General features: G+C 35.1%; 1 protein-coding gene across 1 annotated transcript in view; it reads right to left on the bottom strand.

Moving 5' to 3' along the window:
• Positions 1-11,438, bottom strand: part of arid3a (AT-rich interactive domain 3A) — a 72,283-nt gene extending 60,845 nt beyond the window's left edge. Inside the window, exon 1 of the mRNA XM_073826136.1 lies at positions 11,292-11,438. The gene's annotated coding sequence lies outside the window, so the exon portion shown is untranslated. The remainder of the gene's footprint in view (positions 1-11,291) is intronic.
• Positions 11,439-13,174: the final 1,736 nt, after the last annotated feature.

Here is a 13,174-nt window from a genome sequence, read left to right as displayed (position 1 = left end):
TAATTGTTTTCCTTTAAAAAAATATGTTTTAGATTCACACTGTAAAACATGTCTGTGTCAAAATCGTGATTAAAATCGAAATCGCAATACTGTTCAAGAAAATCCATATCGCACAGCCCTAATCGATACTAGCCGAGCTGTCACTTTCACTTCTCCTCAAAGACGCGTGACCGCAGTGCCTGTCTCGTCTCATTCAAGTGAAGCGAATAGAAAGGCGAGTGCAGCGCCCCCAGGACCGGCTTTTTGATAAGGAACACAGCAGGAGTGCTATCTGGAAATATTTCGGATGTGAAGCAAATGAACATGGAAAGCCGAAGTACACAAGCAAGCCAATATATAAGAGTTGCTACAGAGCAGTGCTAACAAAAGGCGCTAACACCACTAATTTCGCAAAGCACCTGAAAGACAGACACCCGGATCTATATAAAGAATTTCGAGAGGTTGGTAACTGTTCTCATTTTAACATTACTGAATCATTAAAGGTTGTATCAGCGATTTCAAGCCTGAAACATAAAGTGTCAAATTCAGCTGACCTTTCTTCACGATCCGCTCGCTGCCTGCCCCATAAATCAGCTGTAAAAAAAAAAAAAACGCGTCTCTGTGGTCAGCCTAGGGTACGAGATATGCCAAAAAAACAATCGGTGCTACCAACGATTCCACAGCAAAACAAACAGTGTTCCAACCAATCAGCGTCAGGGGTTTGGTGTTGTGGACTTTCGCTCCGCCTCCCTCACATCCCAGCACCAGTAGGAAAGTCCACAACACCAACCCCCTGATGCTGATTGGTTGGAACACTGTTTGTTTTGCTGTCGAATCGTTGGTAGCACCGATTGTTTTTTTGGCATATCTCGGACCCTAGGCTGACCACAGAGACACGTTTTTTTTTACAGCCAATTTATGGGGCAGGCAGCGAGCGGATCGTGAAGAAAGGTAAGCTGAATTTGACACTTTATGTTTCAGCCTAGAATCGCTGATACAACCTTTAAATAAGATTGCCTAGTATTGTTTCTGATATGAGTGTTGTCGCGTTTTTTTTTTTTTTTGTCGCGTAGTTCGTTAATAGAATCTGATTGAGGAATCTTAGACAAGTAAATACTTTAACTGCGGTCAAATGTAAATTAACTGCGCTTATTTAACTTTATTTTTTTTAAAAATCATTACTTAAATTCTGCAATTTGTCTTAATGTATATCCAGTGAGCAACTGTTTTCGCGTGTGATGCACGCATGTTTGCTTGCATGGATCGGTGATTATGAATCCGGTGTTATGCCAAATTCTGACCCCTGCCAGATTACTACCCCCTAGAATTGGTAGGTTTAGGGTTAGGTGTGGGGGAGGGGTTAGGGTTAGGGGTGGGGTTAGGATTAGGCAATCATGTAGCGATTTCAACGAGAAGGGGTAATAATTTGGCAGGGGTCGAAAATGGGCACAACACCGGCATTAAAATCTGTTCATCAGATAATGTTAATCTATTAACCAGCATTTATGAACGATGAGCAATGCATTTGTTACAGTGTATTTTAATCTTTGATAACCGTAGGTAATAAAAATACAATGGATCATGTTAGCTTTGAGCCAATAAAAATTATTAACATATTCATGTATTAGTAAATGATAGTTTAAATTAACTTTTAACTAAGATTAATAAATCTTTTGGAAGTATTTTCATTGTTTATTCATGTTAACTAATGTTAACAAATAGAAGATTAGATAGCTCAGTTAATTTTAAAACTCAAATGAAGCTAAGAAGCTGAACAGGGCTGTAGCAGTGTACATATGCATATACCCCATTGTCATGTTCTAGACTTATTATATGTTACATTTATCTTTAAATTAAAAAAGAAATTTACCCCTAATATTGTGGCAGCTTTTTTCTCTGTGGTATCGAAAATAGTATGGAATATCGATATTTTTCAAGGTATCGTATCGAAGATAGAAATTCCAGTATCGTGACAACACTAATTGCTACAAATATACCCGTGCTAGTCAGGGTCACATATATTACAGTACTATAAAATCATGATCTCAATGCAAAGTGGTTGACCACTGCACTTTTTTTTTTTCTTCAAGGCTGTTTTCACCCTTACAGTGACAGTGGACAGACTGTTAACATGAAACACTTAGTATGTCCTGAGATGTGTAATGCTAATACTAGGCTGTACAAATTTACTAATATGTACCTTTAAGATATTAATAAATATGCACGCTGTAGCATAAGTGTTCTATTAAATTCAGCCATTTTGTATCTGTCTCACTCAGTCATCTGTACTGTAATATGTGACCCTGGACCACAAAACCAGTCATAAGAGTACATTTTTTGAAGCTGAATAAATAAGGATAGGACAGTATCTGGCCGAGATACAACTATTTGAATATCTGGAATCTGATTGTACAAAAAAAAAAAAAAAAATTAAATAAATAAATAAATATTGAGAAAATGTTGTCTAAATAAAGTTCTTAGCCATGCATATTACTAATCAAAAATTAAGTTTTGATATATTTATGGTAGGAAATTTACAAAATATCTTTATGGAACATGATCTTTACTTAATATCAACTTGCACTATATTGAAAAGCTCCGTAAACTATGCTAATAAAACCAAATGTGACCCTGAACCACAAAACCAGTCCTTTTAAAAAGGTTGCACCACACCGACAGTGAATTTTGTACCTTTATTTTAAATACGCTTACAGAAATGTTCTGTAATATGTGACCCTGGAACACAAAATTCATTTTATTAATTTTAATTTTGTCTTACCCTAACAAACCATATACAGTACATCAATGGAAAGCTCATTGATATGATGTATACATTTCAAAAAATTATGACTGGTTTTGTAGTCAAGGGTCGCAAATGTGCATTTACTCTCAGTGTTGGGTAAGTTATAGAAAGATAGATAACTACATAAATTATTCTGGTCATACTTCATTTTCAATTCTCGGTATTTACTAACTATTAACTATGACTTTTGCCTCAATATACTCCTAATTACTGCTTATTAATACTTAGTACTTAGAACTGGGTAGGATAAAGATTAAAGATTTAAAATAATGTCTTGCAGAATAAGACATTAATATGTGCTTTTTAAGTACTACTACTACTAATAATAATAAACTGCCAATATCCCAGTAATATTCGTGCTAATAACTAAAAAGTGAGAATTGGACACTGAAGTGTTACCAATATTCTTATTAACTATAAATATTTAAAGTGAGAAGGTTACATAAAAACATGCATTTTAAGGTTAGACTTTAGATTTTGATGTTAAATCCACTACTGTATAGTACACAGTATTAAGTTCAATTACATGACAAGTAACTGTAATTAAATTACAGAATACAAATGAGAATAATCCCTGCTGTACTTTGTCAAGGGAAAAGTAATTAGTTACTAAGTAATTATTTACTGTAATTTAGTTACACCCAACGCTGTTTCCTTTACATCTGAACCTTTTACATATAAACTGCATCTCTGTTTACAGATCAACTAGTGTTTTCCACAAAGCAATTCATTACACATTATAAACATATACACTACCAGTCAAAAAGTTTTTGAACAGTAAGATTTTTTTATGTTAAAGAAGTCTCTTCTGCTCACTAAGCCTGCATTTATTTCATCCAAAGTACAGCAAAAACAGTAAAATCTTGATTTTTTTTTTTACTATTTAAAATAACTGTTTTCTATTTGAATATATTTTAAAATGTAATTTATTGCTGTGATTTTAAGGCTGAAATTTTAGCATAATTACTCCAGTCACATGATCCTTCAGAAATATTCTAAGATACTAATTTGCTGTTCAAAAACAGTTTTTTAATAAAATTATTATTATTATCAATATTTAAAACAGTTGAGTACATTTAAGGATTCTTTATCTGAAATAAAAAGCTTTTGTAACATTATACACTATACCATTCAGTATATATATATATATATATATATATATATATATATATATATATATATATATAAATAGAAGTTTATAATTTTATTTAAATTGATCAAAATAAATAAATAGAAAATAGAAAACAGTTTATTAACAAAATATTTCAACATTTTGCACTTTTAGCAGTACTGTAGATCAAATAAATGCAGGCTTGGTGAGCAGAAGACACTTCTTTAAAAAAAATAAAAAATAAAATAAAATAACAACTTTTCAAAATCTTAAAGATCTGTTTGTATGAACCCTAAATCACCTAAAAATAAAATCGGTTTGAGCTTCTTTCTTCTGTTGAACAGAAAAGAAGATACTTGAATGGGTAACCAAACAGTTGACGGACTCCACTGAACTTCCATTAAATAAACAAATCAATCATTACTGTATCATAAAAAGTCCATCACATTATATTACCATCATTCTTTTTCTAGCTCTGACTGAAATCTCTGTACAACAACAGTGCTCGGGTCCATAGCTGCATTCCAGAATCTCCATGTGAATGCTGTTATTGTTCTTTAACTCTTTATGATCCCCATCGACAACGGAGCTCAGAGAAAAAGACAGCTTTGTAGACGACACAGACACTTTTCAACTTTTACTATCAAACACGTATTTGCATGTGCAGTTTTTAGTATTCATTCAAAGGGGAGTAGGTTAGGACTGCCAATTTTCCAGCCTTGTGAGGTATGTGTCTGATGGAAATAAACTGGCTGAACGAGTCAGTTGGTAGTTTGACGTAGGACTACGTTGTGAGTGGAGGGTATGTTTTGGCTTTGTATTATAGGCTAAAGAATCCAGTCTTTTCAGTTAATGACAGTCGTATAAATACACGACCCACAAAAGAGCACGGATGATGAATGTTGTACTTCAGCAAATCAAGTTTGTTGATTTTGTTTGCGTGCAACTATGATGGCAAACTGCCAGACTTAATACACCAGAATTGTTTGTTAACCAAATTAGACAATGACCCAAAACGCTCCAGACCACAGATACAAGGATGCAGTTTCTGTTACCCTAACGTATCTCCAAGTTGCTCGGCAGAAAGAAAAGCGAAGATCAGCTGGCCGGGATTCCCTTATGGCACACTCCCAAACTGTGAAATCATTGCTTTTTTGGCAGGTGCTTGAGGTGAACAGCAGTGCACCACAGAAACGTTTTAATATGTGGCTTTTGGCAAAGACGCAGTTTGAACCCGAGCCAAGCCACTCAACTGAATCCACACAACCTCCTCCTAACACTCAGAATGCTATTCTGAAGCAATGAAGTACACAAAGTCCAGTTCGGGATTTACAGCACACAAAGTATGTGACGTATATAACGTCAACTTGTTTTCCTTCCTCACAGATCACATAGCATTTTTGTTTCAATGGTGCTTTCTAGTGTTGTCAAAAATACTGGTATGTTGGCACTAAGTTAGCAGCCTTTCCGTAGTACTGGAGCGATTCAGTACAGGTGCTTTCAGACTTCCCTGTACACTCTTAAAAATAAAGGTGCTTCACGATGCCATAGAAGAACCTTTTTGTCTAAATGGTTCCATAAAGAACCTTTAACATCTGAAGAACCTTTCTGTTTCCCAAAAGGTTCTTTGTAGCAAATAAGGTTCTTCTGATTTTAAAAAGGTAAGCAAGAAATGGTTCTTTGACTGAATGGTTCTTTGTGGAAGCAAAAATGGTTCTTCTATGGCATCGCTATATCGTCAAATGTTGAGGATTGTAGCCAATCACAGACATGTTTGTTGAACGCATCAGGAGCTTTTAAGTCAGAATCAGTGGGAGTTTGTTCAGCAGGATCCCTGCGCGCTTGTGAATCAATTCACTATATCCAACAATGTATAAACCGTTTAACACAATCAGGGATTGAAATTAACTTTTTCACTCACCAGCCAATTTGGCTACTACATTTTTAAGTTACTCGCCATTCATAACTTCTACTAGCCAAAAAACACACCGAAATAAACCAACAGCTTGAGGCTGTCTATATTAGACGTGGCAAAGCGACCATTGCAAATCATTTTGTGTCAGTACTAGGGGTGTGCGGTAATGACAATAAATGATGTCTCAATATTTTCTGGTATTTTAATCGATAATGGTAATTAGACAATATTTTGCCGAGTGTGTTATTGTGCTGATATCTTAACAGGAGGATACTGATAATGTACTCACCCCCTTTCTGTGTTTCTTTCTTCAGTCGTAAAGAAATTAAGTTTTTTGAGAAAAACATTTCAGGATTTCTCTCCATATAATGGACTTCTATGGTGCCCCCGAGTTTGAACTTCCAAAATGCAGTTTAAATGCAGCTTCAAAGGGCTCTAAATGATCCCAGCCGAGGAAGAATGGTCTTATCTAGCGAAACGATCGGTTATTTTCTAAAAACATTTCCAATTTAGATACTTCTTAATCTCTACACAAGAGTACACACAGAGCTGGACAAGATGAGCATTTGAGGTTAAAAAGTATGTAAATTGTAATTTTTTTTAAGAAAATAACCAATCGTTTTTCTAGATAAGACCCTTCTTTCCTTGGCTGGGATCATTTAGAGCCCTTAAAAGCTGCATATTGGAAGTTCAAACTCGGGGGCACCATAGAAGTCCACTATATGGAGAGAAATCCTGAAATGTTTTCCTCAAAAAACATAATTTCCTTACGACTGAAGAAAGAAAGTCATAAACATCTTGGATGATGTTTATGACTTCAAAGGGCTCTAAACGATCCCAGCCCTAGTGAAACGATCTGTCATTTCCTAAAAAATAATTCAACATTTACATACTTTTTAACCTTAAATGCTCATCTTTTCTAGCTCTGCCATGCACATGTTAGACAGTTAGGGTATGTCAAAAAAACTTTTATCTAATTTTCTCCTCCAACTTCAAAATTATCCTTTTTTTGTAAAGAGCATTTGACCTTCTCTGCATGTTCATTTTGTAAACACTGGATCGGTACTTCTGCAGTGATGTAGGATGATTTTGAAGTTGGAGGAGAAAATAAGATTGGCGTTTTTCGACATACCCTAACTGTACTGACCCGGATTACACAGAGTACGCATGCCTTTATTCCTTGGCTTAGAGCTCTTTGAAGCTGCATTTAAACTGCATTTTGGAAGTTCAAACTCACGGGCACCATAGAAGTCCATTATATTGACAGAAATGTTTTCCTTAAAAAACTATTTCTTTACAACTGAAGAAGGAAAAACAAACATCTTGGATGACAATGGGGTGAGTACATTATCCATAAATTTTTGTTATGGAAGTGAACTACTCCTTAAAATGAAATTAAAACCACCAAATTTAGGGCTGGGCGATTTGGCAAAAATGTAATCTCGATAATTTTTTTCCCATATTGAACGATAACGATATATATTTCGATATAAGCTGTTGATGTTGCCAGCTTTAAAATAGTATCCCAACAATGACTAAAGCCACAAAAATGAAAGGGTTCATTAAATTACATTTAAAGTATAGTTTATTAACAAAAACAGATTACAGATTTGGCCTTAAAAATTAAAACAACTTACTAAAATAAATTAAAAAAAGAAAAGTTGTGACAGAGTATGGTAAATGAGAGTAAATGTACAAAATGTAAACATAAAATTATTGTAAAAACATAATTTGTAACATTTATTTATTTATTATTATTAACACAATTGTTTATTTTCTCTATTATAGGTTGAGCTATTTAAATTAGAGGCAACCACTGCATTTTGAAACAATCAACAGTATAAATAACAAAAAATTACGACACGGCTCTTTCTTAATCGTATTAAGTGCAGACAATTCAGCCATAATCTAAGTAGGCTACTCTCTAAATATTCAAAGTGCAAATAGAGACGGATATTTCAAGCATGATACAGAGCTATAGACATACACAACCTATTATAGCCTACATACTAATAACAGCCTAGATAGGTCATGTAGCCTAATTTGCGTGCATTGAGGGGATTAAAATTGCTTTTGAATGCGCATGCGTTTTTTGCTTTCGGTTTCAGTTTTAACAATCGCGCCAAACTCTCAGCTGAGCTAAGAGTCACTTTTCAGGTAGCCAAACCACTTATATAACGGAATTCGTGCTACCTTTTTTAGCGACAATTTCAACATCTTTGGATAATAACTCGAAGTTAGTTTCACTTTCGTCGCTGCTTCCTCTCTCTTTTTTTTGTCGTCCTGGTGTTAAGTTTGCTTCGCAAAGTGCGGTAGGAAATGAACTTTGTACTTTGACGTGCACACGCACGCTGTACGCTGATTGGCTGTTGTCGCATATTTCTACTGTGTGATTGGCTCTTAGATTAATCCATATCGAGCCAAAAATGTCTAGAGCCTATCATCGTTATTAACATAAATTTTATTGCGATTCGATATGATATCGTTTATCGGCCCAGCCCTACCAACAATAGGTAGGTCTGCATGCTTCTAAGTACACACCGCAAAATTTCAGGAGTGACAACCGTATTAAAATTTTACAAAACTGAACAATATCTACATGCTAATATTTAATGTATTTTTACTTCTAAGTATTAACAGCATTAATAACTAGTTTTATTTATTTAATATTTGTTTATAATATAGTCAAATAAAAAAAAAAGTTTGTGGTCAAAATTGGTAATGTTGGTATTGTTCCCATGACACACTAGTTCATACAGCATTTGTGTTTAAATGGTTCTTTCCGTTTCACTTGAGTAAAGTGTTGCCCAAGAGCTGTGCTAAAATGGCCACACCGAGACACGCATATGGATTAATCTAAAAACAGAGCAGTTCCCTCCTTGAGCTGCGACACTAGATATCTGATCCCGCTCAACACTACCTAGTAACACGCGAAGCTGAAACCAGTTTGGCCAGCTCCGAGCAGAGTTTGCCAAACAGAAAACCTGCGAATAAGATGAAGGCTGATACGGTTGCTTCATTCTGATCACGACAGGTGTGACAGGATGCAGGGCCTCATTCCTGCTCGTACCTCACCTTATCAGTTTATACCCCACACCCACTTATTTGACATACAAACAGCCCCAGGACTCGCTAAACATATACATCCCATATGCAGTTCACCAACACCCCGCAAAGGTTTATTGTTGATGGTACTGCAACATTAACTGTAGCATAAAAAAAAAAAAACGTTATCAGGAATTTGAGTTAAAACACAATTTAAGATCGTATCATGTCATTTTCCGAGCTCACAAGCATTATAGTTCCTCTTCCGCTGCTGTCCCTTCATAAAATCTTTATAAAAATCTATCCATTTGCATATCATGCAAATCTGCTGACATACAGTCTTCTACATTATCTATGGTAAAGCCACAGGACTGGTATAGAATCACGTCTGGCACATTGAAAACTGAACCACATTATTAGAAATGCACGTCTGCATTGTGAACATCGCTTCCTGTGCACAAGTTTGAGACTCTTAGACTCGGCTTGTTAGGTCTTTAAGACCTGAAATATATCACCAAACACGTCTTTAACACTAATCCGCTCTCTCTCTCTCAGGCCAAAGGGCATTTAGCAGGAGGCCCCGTAAACCAACACATGAGATTTTTAATAGTGCCTAAAGCACCCGGCGGCAGACAAACAAGCCACAGTGTTCGCTATTCCAAAGGAAAATATGAAGAAAGCAGTCTAAGACTGCCTAACCCCACTCTATACCATGCACTTTCTCTTCCGTTTTGAGCTGCCAAATTAAGTTCAACACAAAAAATTAAACACATTTCTCATTTATAGACATGTCTTGTCCAGGATTTGTTATATTATATCACAGCGTTCTCCAATAAAATATATTCCAAGTTCACTCGGATTTGCAAAAACTGACTAAAAATGCTGTGTTATGCATGTCGGGCCAGTAGTTGGCAATGTCACTTTGTAAAGAAACGCTACGCACCTATAGTTTGAACACATAACAGACATGCACATGATGTCACAGCTTTCACAGATTTGTGTTTTGGTAGTTTTCATGGAGACAATAACGCTATTGTTTTTCTAAAATCCTAAAATCGTCTGTTTTTAGTTGCAAACTCCACAGTCTAAACACTCCCTGCATGCCTATATATCCTTGGATTAAGTGCGAGTGGATACAGAATTAAATATCTTTTCCAGCTGCTGCTGCAAATCGTGCTGTGCACATGTGCGTGTAGTGTTTCAGTACAGCTGGTGATGAAACCATGTGTAGTCTGTGCAAACAAATGTGCTTTTCTGTTTATGTGGAGCAGAAATCTAATTAAGGCTGGAGAAATCTGCTCTGTGCTGATTTAAACAGGTTATTAAGAATGGAGAGAATGAAATCAAATCAGTCTTAACCCATATTTCCAACAGGACTGTTTAAAAAGGTTTGCTCTTCCCTTGGGAGTGATGGATCTGTAAGGATCTAAATCCACATATGAGATAACGCACAAATCAGATACAAGTTTATATATCTCACATTATGAAAGGTGGATGTAGCCTATATATATAACCTAAATAGGTTAGATATGATCCATAATTTGTGTATAATTACATATTATACATTGTGTCATAAAAAATCAGAGATTGAACCAAGTTGATTTTTGATCAATATTATATTAATACTTATTCATAGTCAATAATACATATGCCACAACAATGCCATTGCACTACTGTGTGTAAGATTTCGTTTTCCAATTTAAATCAATTTTTCCAAATGAGCAAATTGCAATATTTATAACAGTTAAAACTAGCTTAAAACAAGGAAGCACATTTGCGCACATTTAGAATGCAAACTACTTTACATAAATAGATATGGCTTAATTATAGTATAATATTGTTACTAGCTATTTATTATTATCATTAATAACAACACGTTTTTCTCAATTAATATTATGGTTTCTAATTGCTAAGAATTGACTAAGAATTTAATTTTTAGTTACTATTGTGTTAGAAGAAAAATTGTAATAAGAATAATAATAATAATTAATTAATTAAAATGAAATCAATACAATACTTCAATTCGCAAGATTACAGATAATCGACCTGATACCAGGAAAAAGTAATTAAAACACTACTTACCTTATCAAACCTACATCTAAGAAGTTGAAATCGTTAAAAAAATTAAAAAAAACAACAACCGGGGGACTTACACTTATTTGCATGTTACACATCGCGTGTCTGATGGCAGTTACTGTAACGTTATGTGTTTGTATCGAGTGTTTATTCCGACGGCTGTAAAATACTGACACTAGCACTACTGCCAGACAAACACATCATCAGATGATTAGCTTTAAACAAGCAAAGACAAAAAAGAAAACTCATCAAAAGTCCAGAAGTGTGATTATACGCCAGGGAGGTAATGTATTCCCTCACAGTCAACACAAACAGGAAAATGTGAATGTAGGCTGAGAGGAAAAAAGACGCACTTCACTTACCACTTTAACTTCCGTTTAGTTTTTCTCTTGGGAAGCGGAAGGAACATTCCTGATTTGCCCGTAAAAACAACCGGGTCGCGACGCTCTCTTAGTCAATATTTGATCACAGTCACGAACACACGAGAGCCTATAGGAACAGTATGGCTTGTGCTCTCTCTAAAGCACGTCTCTCTTCCTCATTTGATTTCGATATAGAGGTTAATTTGGCAGTAACATCATATGTGCGTCTAATCTGAGGCGGTGCCCGCGGTCGGGGAGTCAAACCATTGGTTGACAAACAGCAATCAGATGCAAATTCCAAACCTCTGAATCAATGGGGCTGCCTTCCCCCACTCTATAGGAAACATCTACAAATGACTCAACGCTAATAAGTAGAGGAAGGTCCCACATTAAATCACCTTTAACAGGGCTAAAGACTTGTGTTTGGGCCTAGTGATATATTTGTACTGATGATCGAAACCCATTAAAACAAGCCTCTCATTTAGACACCCGTGTGAGTATGCATACACATGTATATACGCTATATGATGCTATCTATACATTTGGCGACGTTCCCTGCCAGGGGCCCTTCCCTTTTATCGCAGGCACCAATAATGTGTAGCTGCTGCTGGAGTTCTCATGCAAACATATAGAGTGGTATATGTTCGATTATCATTAATAAACAACCTGCAGTGTTGCCAAGAACTAAGACTGTAATAACGAATGAACAAATTTAGGTTAATGACAGTAAGTGTATTTTAACTTCACTGAATGTGTGCACACACTACACACACATCATGTTTATTAAGTGTAATAGTCAACCTAACAATCCACTAAAGATAAATACGCGTCAGAGTACATTTTAAGAGATAGATTATGGCAGTATCTGTAATGATCTGATTAAGTGTGATAAAAATGTCCTATGTATCAAGTAGAGGCCATTTCTGAGAACCGATGTATGCACGTATCAGGTTAAAGTGCAGAAACTTTTGTACAGTGTTTAGTTTCCACCTACTGGACAGACAGAGTATTGCTTTTTTGTACAAAAGCTTTCACTATGGTGGTACACTTTCATATGCACTTATAGGTAATGTACAAAAGTGTACCTTTTGAAAGGTTACCAGTGCAATGGCAGCTTTTGTATATTATGTAATATAAAATGGCTCCAAAATTATTGCACTTCAACAGACTGGACAAAAAAATTCAAAAGTATCAAATTGTGAGAGGCACGCTTTTTATAAAACAAAACTTTTTAACCCTTGTGCATAAAAAAAAAAAAGAGTTACACATAGGTGCAAAATGGACAAAAATGTTCATGTCCAAAAACTGTCTTAAAAATATGATTTATTATTATTATGTTGATTTTTAACCAGCATCTGTTCTAATCTGGGTTGTTTGCATAATGCCACAGGTGTTTTTTTATGAAAAAATGAAAAATAGTAGTAATTTCCATATATATAATGCTAAGCAGAATTTTTTTTCTTTGCTTATTAGATTCTTGGGTGTGTCAGTGAAGAACAGCAACATTCATTTTGAGGCATTTATATTTTTATATAGTGTTAGATTAAAAAAAATGTGAAAAAATGGCACAATCTAGTAAAAAATGGTAAAAAAAATGTAAAATTTGAAGCCTTGCCGATAGAATGAATGCCTATTAGCAAATATTGCATCATTTTATAGTCAAATGGCCCTGGGTTAAAAATTGCAGTTTTAATGGGTTTCAATGTGGGCATTTTTGTCCTTAAGGTCCTGAGTGTGAGTATTTTTTGTACGGAGGGTAAAATTGATTTTTTGAAGGAAATGAGAGAGAACTATTAAAATTTCAATAAAAATAAACACCTGAGCCAAAATTTATGCAGTTGGCATTAACACAGGTACACTTATAAAAAAAACAAAACTGAAAT

This window comes from Garra rufa, chromosome 20, assembly GCF_049309525.1.
Source record: "Garra rufa chromosome 20, GarRuf1.0, whole genome shotgun sequence".
In the NCBI taxonomy this organism is placed as follows: Eukaryota; Metazoa; Chordata; class Actinopteri; order Cypriniformes; family Cyprinidae; genus Garra; species Garra rufa.
Note: the sequence above shows the minus strand (reverse complement) of the source record. Positions and strands in the feature narration are given on the sequence as shown.